Here is a 20,491-nt window from a genome sequence, read left to right as displayed (position 1 = left end):
CAAATGAGAGCTTGAGCAACTGGAACACCTTGCAGCACAGAGACACGGGTCTCATTCTTTAAACAGGGACTTGTAGTGCTGTTTCAGATCCCTGGGGGTACCCAAGAGGTCTGGTCATGTGGATGCCATGGGACAGGGAGAGAGAAACAACAAGCGTTTCTCGCAGCGGCTTGTGAGAAGTTTTAGGGAGCTGGAAAGATGTGATAACTGTTGACTATAAACAATTTGCAGGTGCTGTTTTTCTACTTAATTTTTCTGTTCCTCTCAAGGACAGTGTGTGAGAAAGATGTTTCTGTTAGTTAGCCAATGGAATAGAATCTATTGTACCACTCCATAAAAACCGCGCGGTTCTTTTGAATAAAGTTCTTCTTCGCCTTTGCTACAATCCTGCCTCTCGCCTCTTCCTGCCCTAACCCCAGCGCACGAGTGACATGGTCAGCCTGACAAATACCACAGAGGTCTTAAATGCAACATATCCCTTTGGAAGAAAGAGGTGAAAGCCATACAGGACATGTTTTGGCATCTCAGAGAGCACTGGATGCCTCTGCATGAGTAAGCTGTGCTCGTATTTTCTATAAGATTCCATCTCTACTGCTAAAGAAGAGAAGGCAAGGGCTACTGACAAGGCCAAGCAGCACAAACAGACTCCTGCCCCTTCTTTAGGGCTTGTGTTCTCCTGGCTAGGCTGCTTGGTCTTAGATCTCATCTGAACAACATGTAGTTTTCCTGTGATTCTGAGAGAAAAATGCTTCTTTCTGTTTGTTGTCTTTTCCAGTGGGAAGCGTGTGAAATACCCTGACAGCTGTGCCTCACTCACCTAAGGGATGTTTCTCCAGAATGCTCACAAAGACACATCACAGCCTGGGGGTATGTTATTAGAGCATGAGTGTGAGGACACAATGCCTCTTGGGCATGGTGGAGGACTGTTTTGGGTAGAGGGAGCCAAACCTGGAGCATTCTGACCTATCCTGCATTTGGGAGGGCTCCATAGGATTTTTTTTCAGAGCATTTGTTATCAGCATGTGCATGGCCTTTGGTCAGCTGATACAGACCACTGCTAACATCTGATGACATTTCGGGTCTGAAATGAATCACTGCCATTGCTGTCCAGTTTTCTTACTGCAGCCAGTCTCACTGAACAAGCACTCGGTTGTTTGGCTCATCGGGTAGCAAAAAAAATAGAAAAGGAAAGAAAAAGTGGTTGCTTAAGAACTCCTGCTTTTTGAGGGCTTGGGATTTCCATTGCTTCTGCTGGTCAGCAAAAGCTGCTAAGCAGAACCAGCCGAGTGCTCCCCCCCTGAGCTCTGCTGTGGTTTGGGTTGCAGCGTGTTCCCTGGCATCCCTAACCCAGCCGTGAGAACGAGCCCTGCCGCCCTGCAAACCCCGCCCAGCCCGCCTCCCAGCTTAATGTAGCTCTTGGCCTGCTCTCATTTTGGCACCACTTCCACTGCAGGCCTCAATTTAATGCAATTATTAAATCTAAGATGAATACTGTGTAGGATACTGCCATCAAATCCTAGGCTACAGGTCTGGGTCTCAAGAGATGGTGTTGCCAGTCCTCATGCCCAGAGAGTCAAACATACCCCATGCTACCCCAAATGATGTTTATCCAACTTACTCCTAAAGCCTCCAGCTGCAGAAGGAGCTCTGGTAGCTCTGTAAGTCCCAGACCCACAGCAATGACACAGTGAGTCATAGTGCTCCTGTGCTCACAAGCTGCTGCTCTGGGAATCAGGAGATCTAGGCATTGCTTCCCAGTTCACTTGATGAGCTACCTAGTGACTTTTACAGACTTCTCAAACTTAGGAAAAAAGAAATTATAACATTGACTTTACCACGACAAACCACTTGTATGAAAAGCATTTTTTATTAAGATCTACAGACTAAGAAATTCCTATTACTAGCATCTAACAGTGTTAACAATCTAAAATAGTCACTATTATTAAAAGCACATAATAGCTCATTTTAATATCCTTGGAATACAAAGCCTCATATAACTATTTTTTTAGGGGACTGGTCCCCTTTCTCTGACTTCAATAAGACTTTGGCTGCAAGTTGCTGCATGGCAAGGCAGGCAAATTTCTGTCCTTTCGTGTATTCTTTTTACTCCATCTCTATAGGACTTCAGCAGGAAAGCAAATGCTTCTCCCTCATAATCAGCTTACTGAATTCCCTGTCTGATGGACAGTCTGTAGCCAGCTGTCTCCAGGTAAGAACCAATGAGCATGGTGAGAGCACAGGGTCATCAGACACACAGTCCTTTGCCTTTCCAACCTGGAATTTTTTCATGGCCCTGGGGATCTTTAAGGTGTTTTTAGAAGGAAAGCTTCAAATGCATTTCTGACTCCTTTTTTTACGAGAGAAAACCACAATTACATGGGCAGAGCATATAGTGTAGGTTTTTGACTGCCAGGCACTGGAGAGAATATCTGCAGGACCACTTTTGTTTGTGTAGCTTGGGTTATTTAATCTGGAGTGTCCTTTGACTCAACTGCCCTGTCCTCCTCTCCACCAGTGTGCAGAGAAGAATGGGGCTCTTGGGGGACTTCCACTTCCCCCACACAAGAATTTTGTCTCTGACAAGTATGAGGAGTAGGAACAGGACTGCAGCAATAAATAAATACCAAAGTGATTAAAAACAAATGTGTGAAGCATTATTCATGATACACTGGAGAGAATGGAAGCATACCATGCCAGAAACACCATCAGGAACAGAACAGATATCAAGGGCTACACAGTCTGATGTTAAAACTGCTGAAGGGGACAAAGCAGTGATTTACTGTGCAACATCTGAGCCTGCAGCTGGATAGTTCAGGGTTGATTAGTGGAGTTGCTTTTTGGACTAGCAGGTCAGGTCAGACCCAGGTCTATGCAGGTAACCTACCTCTGTCAACAGGAACTGCCATGTTTTGCCTTGTTCTCAATGTTCAGCATACCCCCTGCCCTTCTTCCATCATGTTTTCTATACTCACAGCTCTTGGAGAAGTTTTGACAACTTGCAGGCCATATGTCCTTGCTTTGAAAGCATTTCTGGAAAGACAGCTGGACTGTCTGGATGCCCAGCAAAGCCCTCAATTGTGCAAGAGTTTGGCAATTCAGGGGCTCTATTTCTAGAATTTTTCCCACTGATATATTTGAAATGCAACCACCACATATGCAGTGCTTTACTGCAGTAAGTAATTATGTGACAGCTCCTGTTCCGAGCACTCATGCAACCACGTGCAGACAGAGAAGGAAACAAGTCATTTGCATACAGAGCAAATATTTTGTCATCACCTGCTGTTCATCCTAATGAGATTTTGCCAGACTCATTAAAATGATTCCACGCTTCTTAATACCCACTGGGATTGCTTTATTATGTGATGGAGTCAACAGTTGGCATATGCCACAGTGTCTCTATACTCAGGTCTCTTGAAACCTCTGAAGGCAGCTAAACAAAGGCAGTGAATAACCAGTTTTGTTTCCTTCTTTCTCCCAGGATGTCTTAATGCTGACACCAGTGACTCATAAGCACCACAGTTAAAGGGATCTCTTTATCAGCCCACTCCCACTGGTTTCTGGAGACAGTAGGCATCTTTTCACTAGGGACTGTCTTCTCTCTGCATGGCTGAAAGCAAGGACCCTGACCCCTCCCTGCAGAGGACTCGTGAGGATTTCTGTTTTTCTATTTCCCCTCTTGGTTTCAAAAATCTTTTTCAAAAATCATGGGTGGCATTTTTCTCTCTCCTCTTACTCTATCACAAAACTACATAAACAACAGGAAGGAGACCTATTAAGAAATTATAGAAGATTTGAGCATGGCCCAAATCCACATGATCCTTTATGTGTGTAAGCTTTCCATGCAAGTTGGGGATCATGGATTAGCTCAGTTGGTTAGAACTGTGCTATTAGAACATAGTGCTAATAATGCCAAGATTAAGGGTTCAGTCCCTGTATCAGACCACTCACTTAGGAGCTGGACTCGATGATCCTTGTAAGTCCCTTCCAACTCAGAATATGAAATTAGTATGCGAGGAATTGCAGTAAAAACAAGCCAAAAAATAGAGATTGATGCTCTTTCTCTATTCTCACAACTGTAACCTGAGGTGTTCCAAAGGGATTAGTGGGGTATAATTGGTTTGGGTGTTACTTATCATGGAGTAAAAACCAAAAATCCTGAAGTGTGATATTGAAGTTGACAGTGTCACTTTAAACAAATTCACTCGAGATGATTTTTGCTTTGGGAGTCTCCCTTTACAAACAGACCTTGCCAGGAGCCAGAGTAAACACTATGTTAATCTTAGATCAGCCTTTAATTTTCCAACTTCCTTTCCCTTCCCCTTTCCTTTCTATTTCCTTCTAAGACAGCAATATTATAGACAATTTAAATCAGACATGTCCGTAGCCGAACAACAAAATCACCAACTGAGGACAATGAGAATAACAATAAACTCAACATAGTAATTATTTCCCATCACACAAGCAATTACAAAAGCCAAGAAAGAACAACCGAGTGCTCTTAACCTGATATTGATCATTTAATTTTCTCAAGCCATGTAATATTAAGCAGGCTAATGCTCCTGCAGGGAACCCTGGTAACAATTAAGAATAGCTATGAAAAAGTCAGACTCGTTGCAGGTTTGAGCAAGGGGGATAACTCACTGTTTGTGCCAATGGTAATAATTATGAGCAATGGAAATAGTGAAATGAAAGACAGATTAATACTTGGGCACAAGTTCACCATTTCAGAGAGGGTTGTATCTGGCCAGGTTTGTGTCAACGTGGCACACACTGTTTACCTGGCATTCCACTTTGGTCAGTGGTTGCCACAGGCTAACTGGAGGCGTAGCTTCGTCTACAAGGTGAGGAGAAAACTTGGCTAGAGGCTGGCTCGTGAGCATTGTGACGCACAAGCTCCTCATTCACGCTGTGTGCTGGGGCACCATCATAGCCCAACACAGGAGGAGCCAAGCTGGAGCTCTTGGGCTGGTTCTAAACTTGAATCATCTGTTGTTCATTCCACAGAGCATGAGCCTCTCTTTAGACCTAGAAATTTGCTTGCCAAAACAGAGGTTCTGGTTCTGGCTGAGTGTCCTACCTGGTGTCTAACTGCTCCTCCTAGATACTATTAATAGCTCCAAATCGTGTTTGCCAGCCTGTGTGAATAGTTGAAATATGAGAGAACACCTCAAACGAAAATTGATACCAGTGTTGAGGCAACTGGGTTGCCCCCCAGCATTTGGTGCCATGTGCAGCTTTCAAAGCTGCTGACTGCACTGTCTGGGTTTCAGCTGGCCACACTGGGAGCTCAGGCACCTGGCTCAGACACCAAGTGTGCACTGTGTCTTCTGAAACACTGGAGCTGCCCTGCAGTGGTGTGGTTGGCCTCTGGCTGCCTCTCCAGGTGGACATGTGCCTCCTGTAAGTGCTGTGCCACGTCTGCCAGATCAGCCTGAGCATCTCAGCTGTCTCACAGCATCTCAGTTGGCTCATGGTGCTGCAGGTGAGCAACTTCACTGAGCTCGTGGAGTTCCTATCAACTGCTTCCAAACAGAGAGACCTTCCAGTGCTGCCCTTGAGTTTTAAACCATGAACAAAGGACAAGCCTGCTTATGAGAGCAAAGTCAGACTTGTGTTTAATTTCAAGCGCAAATGAAACCCACAAGGAGCCACCATGGGAGGAGAAAGCATGGTGAACAGACACTGTGGGGTGAGGTTTTCTTCTCCATGCTTTCATGGTGGGTGCAGTAGCAGTTCCTCAGAAGCATTCTTTCTGTAAGGATCCTGTCAGATACAGAGGAAACACCAAATTGTAACCATATGTGGGGGCCCTGCACAATGCAATCCCATTCCAACTCCATTAATTTTAGTTTCTGTTATTTCATGTTGTACCACTTAAATGTCTCTTGGCAAATTATCATCAAAGTCCTGCACAAATTAGTAAAACATTGAATTTTTCCTTTCCTGATTCATGTCAAGGAAGAGAGTCCTGATTTAGACAGGTTAAGAAACTCCACCTCAAGCCCTCCACTACTTCTGCAGGACTTTAAAGAGAGTTCAAAATGTTTGAATGGGTGTGCTTTTGATTCCATTTCCTTAGGGAAGCTGGAGTAATTTATGTTTGCAGTATTTCTGACCATCACCAATCCCTCTAGCCAGTGAAGGGAAAGAGGGAGAGAAAGGATATGTCAGAGAAGTACCAGATAATCAGACATTCCCTCTAGTAAAGGACCAGTAGTGAAAGATTCATGCATTCTAATGGTCACATGGTGTTAGAGGAAGCAAGCACAAAATATTCTGGCCCTTCATTTGTTTTATTACTCTCTTCATTTTTGTTTTATTTTCCTTTTATTTTTCCTAGTTTCCATATAAATCCCATATTACAGAAATCCATGGTTTTCATGATAACCAAAAATCAAAGAAGCCAGAAGAATAAGAGTTACCAGTGACATAAAACATAGGCAGTCATAGAAAATCCTGCCCGTGCATAATCCGCCTGTGTGCAAAAAAAGGAAAAAAAAAAAAGGGGGGGGGGAGGAAGCACAAAAGCACAAATTGAAATTTTTTCCTTTAAATTAGAATTTGACTTATTTTAAAAATGAGAATATTTAAAGCTGTGATGAGCACATGTTAAAGCCTGGATTTACAACATATAATAACACAATTTGAGTTATATTGAAAGAAATTTATTTTGTACTAAGCACTCTAACTTAAATTACCAATTTTGAGGAAAGCTAGAAAACTCTGAATTTGTGAAAGTCATGGACTAAGCAGAATTTATGTGTCTGCTTAACTAGTTTTTGAAACAAAACTGTTTGCTTTGTTTATTCAGCTCAAGTGTCCTCCATAGTATATGTGGTATGGCAGTGAGGGCATTTTGTACAATAATAATAATAATAATAATAATAATAATAAAAGCTGCTAGCCAGAGTGTGTCTTCTAGAAGAAGACACACCCCAAAACATATGGCACCAGCCACTTGGGCAGCTGTGCAGGGAAACAGGCTGGGTTTATAAGCTTAAGCTCACTTCTGTGCAAACAGGACCATCCACCTCCTGAACCTTCCCTGACCTTCAAATCCTAAAGCTGCCTTCACATGACACTGCACCTGAACCCATCAGCCTCACTGTGTGAGCCAGCTCAGGTCTGCACCCGCAGCACAGCTCATCTGCACCCAGATAAGCTCACCACGGCCATTGGGCAGAGGGATAAAGCTCAGCCTGCCTTCTTATTCACTTTAGGCTGAGAATATCTGAGAGCTGGAGACCCAGGAGGACTTTTTTCCCACTCCTAGACTCTGGGGCCAGAGGATCAGCTGTATTCATCTAAAATCTTGAAAACCCAAGCAATCAGATCAATTCAACTGCATCGTTTTCACAAATGCATCCTTGTAAAATAAGTGTATTTCACTTTTCATTTAATTCCACTTTCTGTGGGAGTAGAATCCAACATAAACACAATAACAACAACAATAACAACAACAACAAAAAGAGTGGATCACTTACCATTTCCTGTTCTGAAAAAACGTATTAAAGCTGTTTCCAAACAAACACATACCATTTATATCAGGGGCCTCCCATGTTGTGTATCCTCTAGGACCTCTTCTAGTCCTGGCTAACATTAACAAAAAGAACAGAATGTAGTTTAAACCAGCCAGACCTTATTTAAGAGATGCAATTTAGTATTTACCAAGGAATAAGAATTTATTCTCCTTAAAGAAGACAAACAAATATGAATGCAAAACAAGATTAAAATAGCTACTCTAGACCAAGGTTCCTTGCTTGATGGTTTAAAACATGCTCACTTTTATATACCCTGTCCTAACATATTTATTTTGAAAGCTATCCACATAGGTTCAGTCTAAGGATTTCTTAATTACACTTCCTGCCTTATTCTCAGCCACCAATAGTATTGTCAGTCTTGAACATCTTTATTACCCATCCCTCTCAGCCTGCTTCTTGCAGAAAATGATCTCCATCCAATGTGACATTTCAGGAAAGAAGGCTCCATACAGGCTCCTTATTGACCAGCAAGTCAATACTCTCCACCTCCCAATTCAACCCCTTCCACATAACAAAAACAGAGGAAAGTCTTTGATGGGAGACTCCATTGTCATTCTTGCTTTCTGATTTTTCTAGGAGAAAAAAAAAAACAAAGTCAAAGCATGAGGTTATCCATGCTTTCCTCCAGAAGAGACATTTAACCTCCACCTAAAGCTTATCATAATTTAATTGTTGCTTTATGTAAGCAAATTCTCTCAATATACCCCAGTATCTGATCTTGCTCTACCTTGAACATGATAAAAGCCCTTGAGAAGGGCTGGTCCTATCTCCATCTCAATCCTGCAAGATCCTGGACATCTTCCAGTTCAGCATCTAACTGGCATGTGAAACAGAGACAGTGCCTAGTGACAGTGATGAATGGTCTGCTCTTGGCTGTTGCCTGCATTCACACTGCTGGACATCCCTACAGTATTTGATTGCACAAACCCTGAAATCCTTTTGTCCACATTAAGGATGTTTGGTCAGCACTATGAGATCTAAATAATCTCTACAGAGGAAACTGGCAAACTAGTGTCCAGTGTAAGCAGAGAGTGTGCAGAGAAATTCCACTTGTCGAACTAAACTCACTGCTCTCCCACGACTATGGCACTATGGAACTATTTGAAGTAAACTAATGATTAAAAAAAAAAAAAAATTGTCCCTTTTTCTACCCCCTCCCACCATGCCATGGGGCAAGGAGAGCTCTTGAACCAGAGATCTCCCTCAAAGTCTGTGCTGTATTTGCAGACCCATCTGAGGTCTTTCATCATGTGAGTCCACACCCTGACAATTGCCTGAAGGCTGGGGAGATATTTTTTAGGAAAGGAGAACAAAGAAGCAAACAGAAAGCAACCCCTCCCCTTTCTGCATGTAATACTTTTTTGCCTGCTTATCATCCATAGATTTTGGAGCCTCAAAAAGCAGCATGAAAGAGATGGGTCCTTTCTGCACGTCAGGCCTGCCTCTCTGCAGCACAGGCTGTGAGTCTGCCCTCTCAGTTATTCACTCAATTCACCCCTGGCAGAGGGGGCTATAATTGAGTGAAGTCTGATGCAAGGACATCAGCTTCCCTTGAAAGGTCTGACAAAAGCATCCTGACCCCTGCATGTGTCCTTGAACACCAGGGTAGCAGGGTAGGGGCAGGAAGAAATGGTGAAATCAGAGCAGGAGAAGGAATCTGAGTTGAATTGGAGCTGGTGGGGTTTTTTCATACCCAGAACATTTTGTTAGTTTGTCGGTAGCTTGAGGCAGCCACTTTAATAAAAAACTAGTCAAAGTTTAGGGAAGGCACAGAGAAAGAGGTGCATGTGTGTGCATGCTTTTACCAATGCCACTGCTGACAAACCAAGGCTGGATAAAGTACACTTCTTGCTTGGGGGGGATCTAACTGTACACCTTTTGCTACTGCAAAAAGAAAATGCAAAATATATTTACAAAGCCACAATAAAAACATGCTAATGTGTCAGGGGGCCCTTTTTGGCACTTAAACCCTGAGAAACTGCCTGCAAACCCCTTCAGTAACTTCTGCATTGAAGGTTCCCATATGAGTTACCTCAGTTAACACTGAAAGGGGTTAAGGATGAAAAAATCCCAGCTGCAGCCCCAGCTTAAACCTGCCTGTGTAAATTGGTCCTGGATTCCTATGCAGGTGTGTCAGGTATTTTTTTGTGCTTCTGGGCTTGGACCAGCCAAACACCTCTGTTCTAGAAGTCATGTGCCTGCCTTTCTCACCCACTTCTCCACCACACCGATTTCTATCATGATCATTTCTCCAGCCCATCTCTTCAGGGTGTTCTCAGTAGGGAGAGGGGAGTGAACATCTAATCCCTGGTTGTTGGGTCAGGTTTGTGGGAAGGCCTTTTTTTCCAGGAGAAAATCAGGAAGCCTGGGTGAAGGAAAACAGTTTGCTGTGATTAGAAAGCAGGCAACAAAACAAAAAGGCAGAGGCTTTCTGGGCAAAGTTTCTCCAGGGAATTGCTGCAAGCCACAGTCCCACATCCCCCATGAAGATGCCTTTCATTTACAATCACAGAATCATTCAGGTTGCCAAATCCACCACTAAACTATGTCCCCAAGTGTCACATCTACAGTTTCTCCAGGTACCAGTGTGCTTCTGGTCTTGATAGAGTAAACAATCATCAGGTTGTATTTTACTTCACCCACAACATATTTCTAGAGAGTTACTTGCCATTTAAAAAGTGGCAGAAGTGCAAGGAGCATGAACACATCTCAACACACATACAGGAAAGGTTCATCCAGCATCCCAGTCCTGGAGCTGCCTGCTGGCAGGAAATAGTCAGCAGCACCAGAAACTTTAAATTTTCTTTCCCAGAGTAAGACCAGGAACATTGCTCCAGTGACACACTGTCCCCTTCTGCTTGTGCAGGCAGCTTAAGGCTGGGGCTGGTAACTGCAGCCTGTGTGACAAAGCGTCTTGATGGGTGATGCAGCTGGCAGGACTTGGATAGGATCCTTCCCCTCAGAAGCTGCAAAAATGAGACTGGTTTATATTGGGTCTTTAGCTCTGTTTTAGCATTTGATAAAACACATGGCGTTATAGTCAGGAGAGTCTGCCTCTCCCCCTGCGACGCTGCCCAAGAGTAGACAATAACAAGTAGCATTGATTTATTGCTGCAGAGGAGGTAGAGAAAGAGGAATGTAATAAATGCTGAGGAGATGAGAAATGCACCCATTCCCTCACCCCCTACACACTCACAGGCACTCTGGAGAGGGAGAGGAGGTTATCTGCCATGAACCAGCACATTGCTGAAATTCTAATGAAACAAGAATCAAAGCAGGTAGGAGGTGGTAGAAATGCTGAGCTTGATGCCCATTTATCATCTTCAAACGCTGAACCCAAGTTGGAGAGGAATGTCAAGAGAAGGGCACCCTATTATTTGCAAAAATATTTTGTAAGAAAAATAGAGCTAGCTATTTCCTATGTGTAATTAGAATATATAAGCTTTATTCCAAAACAAATCAAACCCCCTCTTTGAAGGAATACTAATAAGCTTGGCAGAACAGGCACACAAATGTTAGAAAACACTAATTTAAAATTACCTTTGATACCTTAATGTATCTCCCATACATACAAGAATTATGCAGACCTGGTTTGGATTGTCTGATCAGGCAGTATTTTCCCACACAGGTCCTTTTTTCAGTACCCAAATTAGACCCACTTTGTGGCTATGGCAGCACCTCTTCTTCATGTTATTCCAAAAGCTAGAAGGGAATGAGGAACAGGACTGTGGGACACAAAAGAAAGAGTACAAAATTATATCCTCAGATATAACCCTTTGTTCCTGAGAGTTGGGAAATACTGTTCATCCAGGCTTCTCACAGATGGGTTCTAATTGTGTCCTTTTACTTTCCAGGTGCCTGCCTTCCAAGGCCAGTGGTTTGGTGTGCAGAAATGCTGAGGTCCCAGTCTCAGCTGAGACAGGCAGAGAGATGCTTCAGTGATTCACACCCTCGTGTCGTGCAGTAAGTGCTCTGAGAAATCAAGTCCCGGTGGGTTCAGGCTTGGCAGCTGCAGTGCTGACTTAGATGCCCATTTGCCAAATGACAGTATCATGACACCTCATCACAGAAAAGTTCTGCTAAAATGAACCAGCTAATGGCTGGGGAGCTCCTGTTCTGCAGTGGCAAGCACTATAGAAAATCCCATGAAGAAAATATTTCAAAGGGCATGGTATAAATCAGGAATATACTGGAAAATAACAGATTGAAATAGGTGTTTGCCAGCTGAGACATGTTTTTCTAGTGCACAGTATGAGGCTGAAGGACTTTGAATACATGAAGAAACCCCAAGTACGTGTGTGCAATTAAAGACAAAATTAAAGGGAGTTAAGTACTGTTGCATGACATCCACATGACTTATCAGCAGGGTAAACACCGTGATGTTGAGATTTGCCAAGGCAGCTAAAAGACCACACCTGTGGGGTGAGAGCCGGCTCTTACACTGTGTGGGAGATAAAACACGCTGTCAGCAGTGGTTTCACACATAAACACTGACGGCAGTGGACTGGTGAAATTTAGGAACCAGCCCAGTCCAGGCTATAGACTAGTGTTTTCTCTTGGGTGCAAAACTTTAAATGGTTCCCCTTGTACTTTCTGCCTCACACCTTAGCAGTTGGCTCACTGCAAACTTTCCCCAGTCTCAACAACTCAGTCCAGTTCTGCAAAGTCTGGTGTTTGTTTGGCCCATTCTCCCACTTCTAATCATGGTATACTGCCTGTGTCAGTCCACCTCACCCAGGCCCTCCATCACTCTTCCCACAGTAACCATCAACTTGAGTTGTGCCCATAGAGTACAATTCTGTCGGCTCTGTTTTCCTTTCTCTCATACAATTATCTTTTCATTTACAGAGCACTGGAGAGTTTCAAAGGGTAAGTCATATAATTTTTTTACAAACCAATCTTTTCCCTCAATCTAAGTCTTGACCATGAGGAACAACCACACAAAGTTTTCCTCTCTACCTTAAGTAATTCAGCCTCAGGCAAACACCTGGACTGGAAACTTCACTCCCAGTGGTCAAATTCTGGCAACAACGTAAATGACTGGTAAATGAGAAATCTTAATAAAATGCAAAACTGTCAGAGCCCCCTGTAAAAACCTTGAACTCTGGACAGAACTCAGCTGCCTTAGTGTCCCCAGTCTCAGATGTCTGTCCTGGCCATGTGTTGTATATTTTCAGCTCAGAGCTGGGTATGCACCAGCCCCCACTGAGCTCTGTCACCCTTGTTCCCATCAAAAGGAAAGCTGCAGTGTGACCTGGATGACTGTAGGGCCAGGACCTCCTCAGCTCTGTTCCCTGAGTTGGGTAGATATGAACCCCAAGAGATGCTCCTGAGTCCTTGAGAGACCTACTGACATGTCCCAGTGAAGACAATGGTGGAGCCAAGGACTTTTATCCCCAGAGGCAGGCAGGAGATGGTCCCTCAGTCCCTCAGGACCTGCTACCCCAACAGGTCCCTCGGGGTACTTGCTGGTGACCAACATGGTCAGCAGGGCCTTGCTGTAGGGTGTGAAACCAGTGCCCATCCATTTCTGACAATGTGAACCCCCAGCAGCACTGTGCCTTCAGCACACCCCGTTACATGCTAGTGTAACTTTAAACATGAACTGGAAATAAGTGAAGCTCCAGCTCTTTCTCCTTACTGTGGTCCTACTCTCTGACCTTGAGAAAAATGCTAAATTTTTCTGGGAACCAATTTCCTCAGTTAATAAAGTCCGTGGTTGGATGCAATGAAGATCAATTTATTAATGTTTGTGTAGCATGGGAACGTCCTTGAGGGGGAGGCTCAGGGGAGAGCAGTATTGTTACTCTTATCTCCTCCCAGTTAGTATCTAACACATCTGCTCAGGGTGACTCAGTCCCACGTCCAGCCTCTTGCCTGCAAGAAAGTATAGCAGAGTTTCTGTAGTACAATGAAGCACTGGAAATAAACCAAGACAGGGATTTATAGCTGCACTTTCTTGCAATGTGTTATAATAGCCAGCATTATTTAATCACAGAAACATGATCTGGCCACAGCTAACTAGCTTTGCTCAGGTGTGCTTGTAAATTTAATTTGAGTTCCTCTACCTTGTGCAGAAGTTGAATGCAGGCTAATGTGTGCACTGGAAAAATAACAAATTGTATTTTGGTATAGAACAGGAAACCTTTCAGTTTCACAATAAAATAATACAATTCAATGCATGCAGTATTTATATAGCACCATTCTGAAATATATTTTAAATCTTTTTACAAACCACTCGCATGCTATACCACAGCCAACACGTCAAATCCTATTAAAGAGAAGAAAGCCATTGTAAAAACAAGTCTTCAATTTACTTTTAAACAAAGCATTCATTGGGAGAGGAGCCCACTAACAATTGGAACTATACAGTTATTATTAATACAGGTCCTGATAAGAAACTGGATCCATGGCATAAAATATTTATCCATTATGTTCTCCACATAAACACTGGTATAGTGTGTTTCATTTTAAAAACAGTGTCCTGAATGGCAGGATGGATGGGTTTGGATGCCCTTTTCCACTTGCATTATCCCAGCAAATGAAAAATGAAAAAAAAAGAGGGAAAAAAAGATGGAACAGAGGCAAAAGATGTGACAAACTCAAATCCTCTGCCTCACTCTGCTGCTCATGTGTTCTCCACAGTATCCAGTGCCTAATGCTTGCTGCTTACTCCATTATGTTCCCTCACCCACCCACTGACACATTTCCATTGATCGCCCACGGAGCTTTAAGCATTTCCACTCCCCCTGCACTGAGAGCCTTTGCAAGGCAGCTGAGGGACCAACCACTGCACTGGTAGGAGGAAGCACATTCTGGGCCATGCACATCCCTCTGCATCAGCTCTGGGGTCTGACAGACCCTTCACAGCCACCTAGTTGGGCACAGGTCCCTGCTCCTGGGGACAGCGGGGTGACTGCTCTCACGGGGCTGTGGCTGAGAGAGGCACAGGCTGCTTGGCTGCTGCGTGATGTAGCTTCTACACTTCTGCCTTGGCAATGCACCTGTGGTAGGAAGCATGGGAGAAAAGCCAGAAGGAAACCACTATACTGGGAATGTGCTGTTTGGTAGTACAAACAGCTGTGAAGGACAAAAAACTGCCCCTGAAGTCTCATCCTGACTTGGTTTTAGGCCGCCTTGGTGCTGCCTTCAGAAATATTTTACAGTCCAAAATGACTAGAGAGTATCTGTGTTGGATTTATCATAATAACATAACAGCATATATGCCAAAATAGTATGTCTAGCCTGGAAACAGAAACAGCCTAGCTTTTCATCAACAAAGAAGCTGGAGAACAGTATACAAATATTAAGTATTACTGACTTCTTTCAGATGCACCTTATGAATAAAACTGAATGCTTGTTCACTTGGGTTCCTGGAAAACCTTATCTCTAAATTGTAATGTCAAATTAATATAGTAAAGGAATTTATAACTTGTGTTTCTCAGAGGTTGTTTAACAGCTTGATTGCTTGCCAGCAGTGCTTTGTCATTCACTACTTCCCACTGGCATTATCTTAAAACTAATACCAACAGCCAGTTGTTCCAGAGAGATTAACTGAAATGTGCAATACTGGGAGACACAGCCAACACACCAGTTCCCACTTCATGTGCATTTATAATTACTCAAGAAGTGGTGCTTATTGTACAGTCAGCTCTGGTGCTCTCTGAGATGACTCACCTTCTCCCACTCTGCTACACCGTGCTACCTTTTACACATATCGTCTATCTACATGGATATCCAGACTCATCCTCTCTGACTCTGAGCTTTTTGGCTGGGATCCTTAAATTACAGCCTGTCTTTGCTTTAGGCTCTTCCTACAGTCAGAGCAGGGAACATGCACCTCAGGAAGGCGGTTCTGCTCCTTGGTGGGCTGAATCATTGCCGGAAGGCTGCACCCCCTCCCTGTTGCTCCATTGACTGGGGAAGGAGCCCCAGGCAGGGCTGGCAAGCCTGCTGTGTTCCTGCCCCAACCAGCCCTCCCTGCTGCTGCCAGTGGGCTGAGAGGAGACCTTGGAAGGTGTGAAAGCCTTACTGACGCTGCTTGTCGGTGGTGACTCGACGGCTGGCTTGGGCAATTCAGTTAAATAAATAAATGCACACAGCCAAGCCCAAGATGACTTAGGTGGCAGCCCCACTCTGAATTGGAGAGGTGCCCCACCAAGCCCCAGAAGCTGCAGTCAGGCTTTCCCAGCTTGCAGAGGCTGAACTTGCACAGTCAGTGCAAATCACACAGCCCCTGACCTCATGCAGGGCTCCCCCCAGGCTGTTTCCAGACATAGCCCTCATTTCACCTCTCCTTCCATCATAGCACTTTGCCTTTGCTCATTTCCCAAGTGCTTACCATGTCCCTGCTGCCTGTTTCCTCAGCTGCTGCCTCACACATGCTTCCTCCACTGTTCTCTGGGTACACCCTCTCCCTCGAGCATTTCTCTCCTGCATTGCTGCTGCTCTTTCCCACCAAGCACGATTTCACCCCTGAGTTTCAGACATTCACCAGACTCCAATTCTTTGGGGTCATGTCCTGCAGAAAGCATCCACTGCCTCCAGGGACCTCAAGTCCCTTCCTCAGTCATTGGGAAGATGAAAATTAATAATAGAGCTGGAGCACTGGCTTTTGGCTCCAGCCACAAACCAGTCTATGGTCGGAGAAAGAGAGTGGAGCAGCCCGAGGATGTTACAGGTATTTTTATGGAGTAATGGCTCCCCAGTACCTTGATACGTGGAGTTACCTTCTCTAAACCTCTGATCTGCACTGTTCCGCCATCCTATGTGTTTTGGGTGTGAGGTAGAAATAATTTTCCTTAACTTTTAATGTTTCTAAAATGGAATAACTTTTAGGCTGGAAGTCTCTGCTTGTTAGTGTGAAGTTACAGACAGGGACTAAGAGGTTTCTTGTGTAGGTGTGCAGGCTTCTTGGCAGGAGGCATGTGATCCTAACATGACAGCCGGTTTATGGAGTGACGAGGCAAGTGTGCTGGTCCACAGGGTGTAGAATACTGAAGGCATGTGACAGCCCAGTCCCTTGGACCTGGGATGTAACAGGTCCTTTCCACAGCAACAAAAAAAAACAAACCATGAATTTCCGCACCAATCTTTACTCCTCATGTCTGCCATCAAGCCTAGAACAACCCAGATACTCTATAGGCAATCTCCTGTCCACATCCAAATAAGTTTATGGTCCCAGCATTATTTCCCCCTTCTGGTCTGGGCAAAAAATGAAGAGCAGGATTTTTGCCTCTAGCCTGAAGAGACTAGAGTCAGACTTTTCATCCTTGCTGAAGAGTCAGCTACTGTAACTATACACCATGAGGGGTTATTGAAGTTACAGAGAATGAACTCAAGGCTCAGCGTTTGAGGAGCATTGCTCATAGAACTACAAAGAGCTCTGCATGGCCTATTAATAGATTTGGTCATGGCCCAGTGCAGCTGTACACCCACTGAGCAGGACAGTATGTTCTAATGGTGTTTAGTTGGCTGACTACCACATCAACTTATTTTTTTACCCCCACGTTACTACTTCATTTCCCTCCTACTGTTTCATGCTGCTGATTGATCCAGAGCTGTGGGTAGAGGAAAGAAATGTATTTATATTACAGCGCAACTGATTTATATTGCCAAGTTAAAGGTGTGTAATCAAGCAGGGCTGCAAACGGAGGGCAGGTGTATTTCACAGCTGCTTCATCTCTGTTGTTTTGCTCCCATGAGGAGCAAAGCATTGTATGTGGGTGGGTTGGGGAGTGGGAAGGAGCAGGTCAAAGCACTGTTTGTGTGACATACAAATGACAGACAGTCAACTTTTGCACCTGCGTGCCAGCCTACGGCTTTCAGAAGCACCAGAGCCTGAAAAAACCCAAAATGTAACAATTTCTGCTCTAGTAGGGCGTGTGTGTGTGCATAATAACACCTCAGCAGAGAAAAAGTTCCTCCAGTCCAAAATACAGCACAACACGGAAGATCCTCATTACCCTGATTTGTCAGAAATATATATGTTGTCCTCCCTCACCTCCAAACTAGCTTTCCAGGCTTGGAAGGTGTCTCCCTGCCTGCAAAGGCCAGCCTTGCCCAGCCCATGCAGAGCTGAAAACCCCAGTGTCACCACAGCAGGGCTGTGGAGCTCAGGCTGGGGTGGCTTGGTTGTTGGTGATAAAAACAGAATGTAAATCCAGTCTTGTGAGCAGTGTGAGGCACACAACTCACTGACACGGTAGGCCAATGGTTTGTGCTTTTTTGGGTCCATTCCTTGCATGGGCAGAGCCAAGAAATCAGAATCATAGAATAGCCTGAGTTGGAAGGGACCCAAAAGGATCATTGAGTCCAACTCTTAAGGGAATAGTCCATATAGGGTTCTAATATCCTGAACTGGGAATACTCCCAGTTCAGAGGAGCACCCAGGGTCACAGAGAGTGATGCTCTGTGAGCTGTGTCTGGCTCAAGTTTGGTGGTGCAGGGTCTGTAACTTTCCTTGGTGCGTCAGAACCCTTTTGCAAGAACCTCTGACTCAGCTGTGAATCTTACTGTCAAAAACCTTGTACAGGATGTTATCCGCAGGAAAACAGAGGCTTAGTTTGGTCCCAAAATGGATATATTTGAATCCACACACCTGGAGCCTTCTGACAGCAGCACTCATGGTGCAAAAAGCCGCAGAGCTGCAAGATCCAGCAGTTACCTTCTTAACCACTTCTTATATGTGTTGAATAGCATCACAGCTATTTTGAAGGTGACATTTCAAAGAACAGCTCCAAACACCTTTTGCCTTTTCAGAGCTGAAGGAGTAGCTAGAGCAAGAGAGTCACGGAGGCCAGAGCAGCAGCAGCAAGGGATGGTGCTGCTGAGGCGCTGCAGTAGCAGAAGCACCAAGTCTCACAGCGAGCATCTGGCTCTGGCACACCACCATTAACAAAGAAAGGCACAGAGTAGAGCTCTGTGGCAAATTCCTGGCAGGGGAGTCAGGATGTGGCAGCACCATGAGTTAGCCCTGCTGTGATAACTCCACAGATGCATGCTCCTCCCCTAAGATAAACCTAAGTTTGTCAGTGCACATGGGATAAGCTGCCTCAAATTTTCCATGGAGTAGTATTTCGGAGACCAGGCAGTCAGGCTGGGAGCTGTTGACGTTCTAGAAGGTCACACCCAAGTTTGCCACAAGGTCACTTTTTCACACTGCCAAGCCTACACAGGGGAGAGCAGCCAACCCAAATTGATGGAGGAATGCAAACAGAGTGTCTCAGCCCGGCGTCCTCGTAGTCACCTCAGCATAACCCCGTGGGTGAAGAGTGGATGAGAAAGGAAAAGAGAAAGGCAGAAGGAGAGAAAGTTCTGTGAAGCAGAAAGGGGACGGCATTTGGACTTTTCTCAGTTGTTGCATGGGGCTTTCTTTTTAAGATTATTATTTTTAAAATACAGCTCTGCAGCATGAGATAAATGTCCTGTTGTTCCTGTGGGATATTTAAAAGTGACTCATTGAATATTTCAATAGCAATGTATTGTTCCAGAGATGGAAGGCTTGACAGTGAAAAAGAGACTTCACTAAAAATAAGGAGCAGGAGGCAGTGTGTCTGAAAATTCTGCTCTACAGCCCAGTAGGCATCTTGAAGTTTAGCTGTATATGTTTTTAAAAGTTTGGCTTTATTTAGTGACATGAACTAGCAGTGGCCTCTTGATTTCCACTGAAGTAGACTGGTTGATACTGGAAGAAGGAATGAATTTCATTATGTGTGTTAAAAAGAAAAAAAAAAAAAAGAGAAAAAAGAAAAACCTGGAGGTTTTGATGTGGAAAATATCTTCTCCCTGATGTTAAGAAATATTGTAACACTGCCCCTCCCTATAATTCCTGTACCAAGACCACACTTTGTATTTCAGGTGTAGCATGCTGTCTGGAAAGATGAAGTTCAGAGACTTCAAGAAGTGATGAATTCGTCATACCCCCTCAGGACTTACTTCAATGCTTAATTAATTGCTGTTAAGATGTGCACCTTATTGCTAGCTGAAACATAGTTATCTTCAGCCTCCAGCCATGGGATCTCGTTATGTGTTGCCTGATAGATTAAAGAGTCTCTACAATAAAAATCTATGCAAAAAATTCACTTGTTACAGAATAAAAATTGGGTGAGTCATATCAAATTTCAGGTTTATAGGTCACAGGAAGGTTTTTTGGATAATTTTGTGCTGATTGCTTGTAACAAATGCTGACACCACATTTAGAAAAGAATGATAGCTCTTCTCGTTAATTAGGGAAGCCTGAAGGGCCTGGATATGAGTATGGTTTCAGATGGACTGTAAGCCTTAAATTTGGAGGATTGTTTTCAGCACTATATTTTTCTTGAATGGTTCATCTGGGTTTCTTATCTTCTTTGCCAGGTGAGTCACTTCCAGTAAAAAGTACAATTGTTACAAAGAGCTCAAGAAGAATAAACAAAAGACATGGGATTGTTCTCCTCTCCCTAAAGTGAGCTAAAATCACAGCCTTCGCCTGGTCAGGGTTTGGACACATTTGGAACATATTCACTCCTCACGCTCTGCATTCTTCTTGCAAATAATACATAATTAAGGAGACATAGCCCCAAGTGGAAAAGGCTGTTTACACAAGCACACACTGCATACAGAAAATAATACTTCTGACATGCCTGCTTTAGAGATATTTAACAAGTTAATTTCTTTTTATTTCACTTGAGGTCTGTCCTAGCATGCTAGTAGCTGGGCTCTAAATTGCTGCCTTACAGGGATTTCCAAGAGCATTGTGATTTTTATTATTGTTTTCTGAATCTCCTCCAGTTTACAGATGTCTCTTTTGTACTGAGGCACCCCTTTGTCAAACCACCATGTAAGGAAAACCAGCAACGAGGTAGTTGCTGTGCAGCATAACAGTTTTTAATTCCTGATGCAGGGAAAAGGAAAGCCAAGGAAGAGGATGTGTCGCACTGAGCACTGTGAAGCCTCCAACAGCCAGAAGA

General features: G+C 44.0%; 1 long non-coding RNA gene across 1 annotated transcript; it reads left to right on the top strand.

Annotated features, from left to right (window-relative positions):
* Window positions 1-3,556: 3,556 nt before the first annotated feature.
* Window positions 3,557-19,620, top strand: LOC132324283 (uncharacterized). The gene is made up of 4 exons (XR_009485559.1): window positions 3,557-3,646; window positions 11,396-11,504; window positions 12,390-12,410; window positions 19,401-19,620. It is a non-coding gene; the product is annotated as an uncharacterized LOC132324283 (long non-coding RNA).
* Window positions 19,621-20,491: the final 871 nt, after the last annotated feature.

This window comes from Haemorhous mexicanus, chromosome 2 (genome assembly GCF_027477595.1).
Source record: "Haemorhous mexicanus isolate bHaeMex1 chromosome 2, bHaeMex1.pri, whole genome shotgun sequence".
Taxonomy (NCBI): domain Eukaryota; kingdom Metazoa; phylum Chordata; class Aves; order Passeriformes; family Fringillidae; genus Haemorhous; species Haemorhous mexicanus.
Note: the sequence above shows the minus strand (reverse complement) of the source record. Positions and strands in the feature narration are given on the sequence as shown.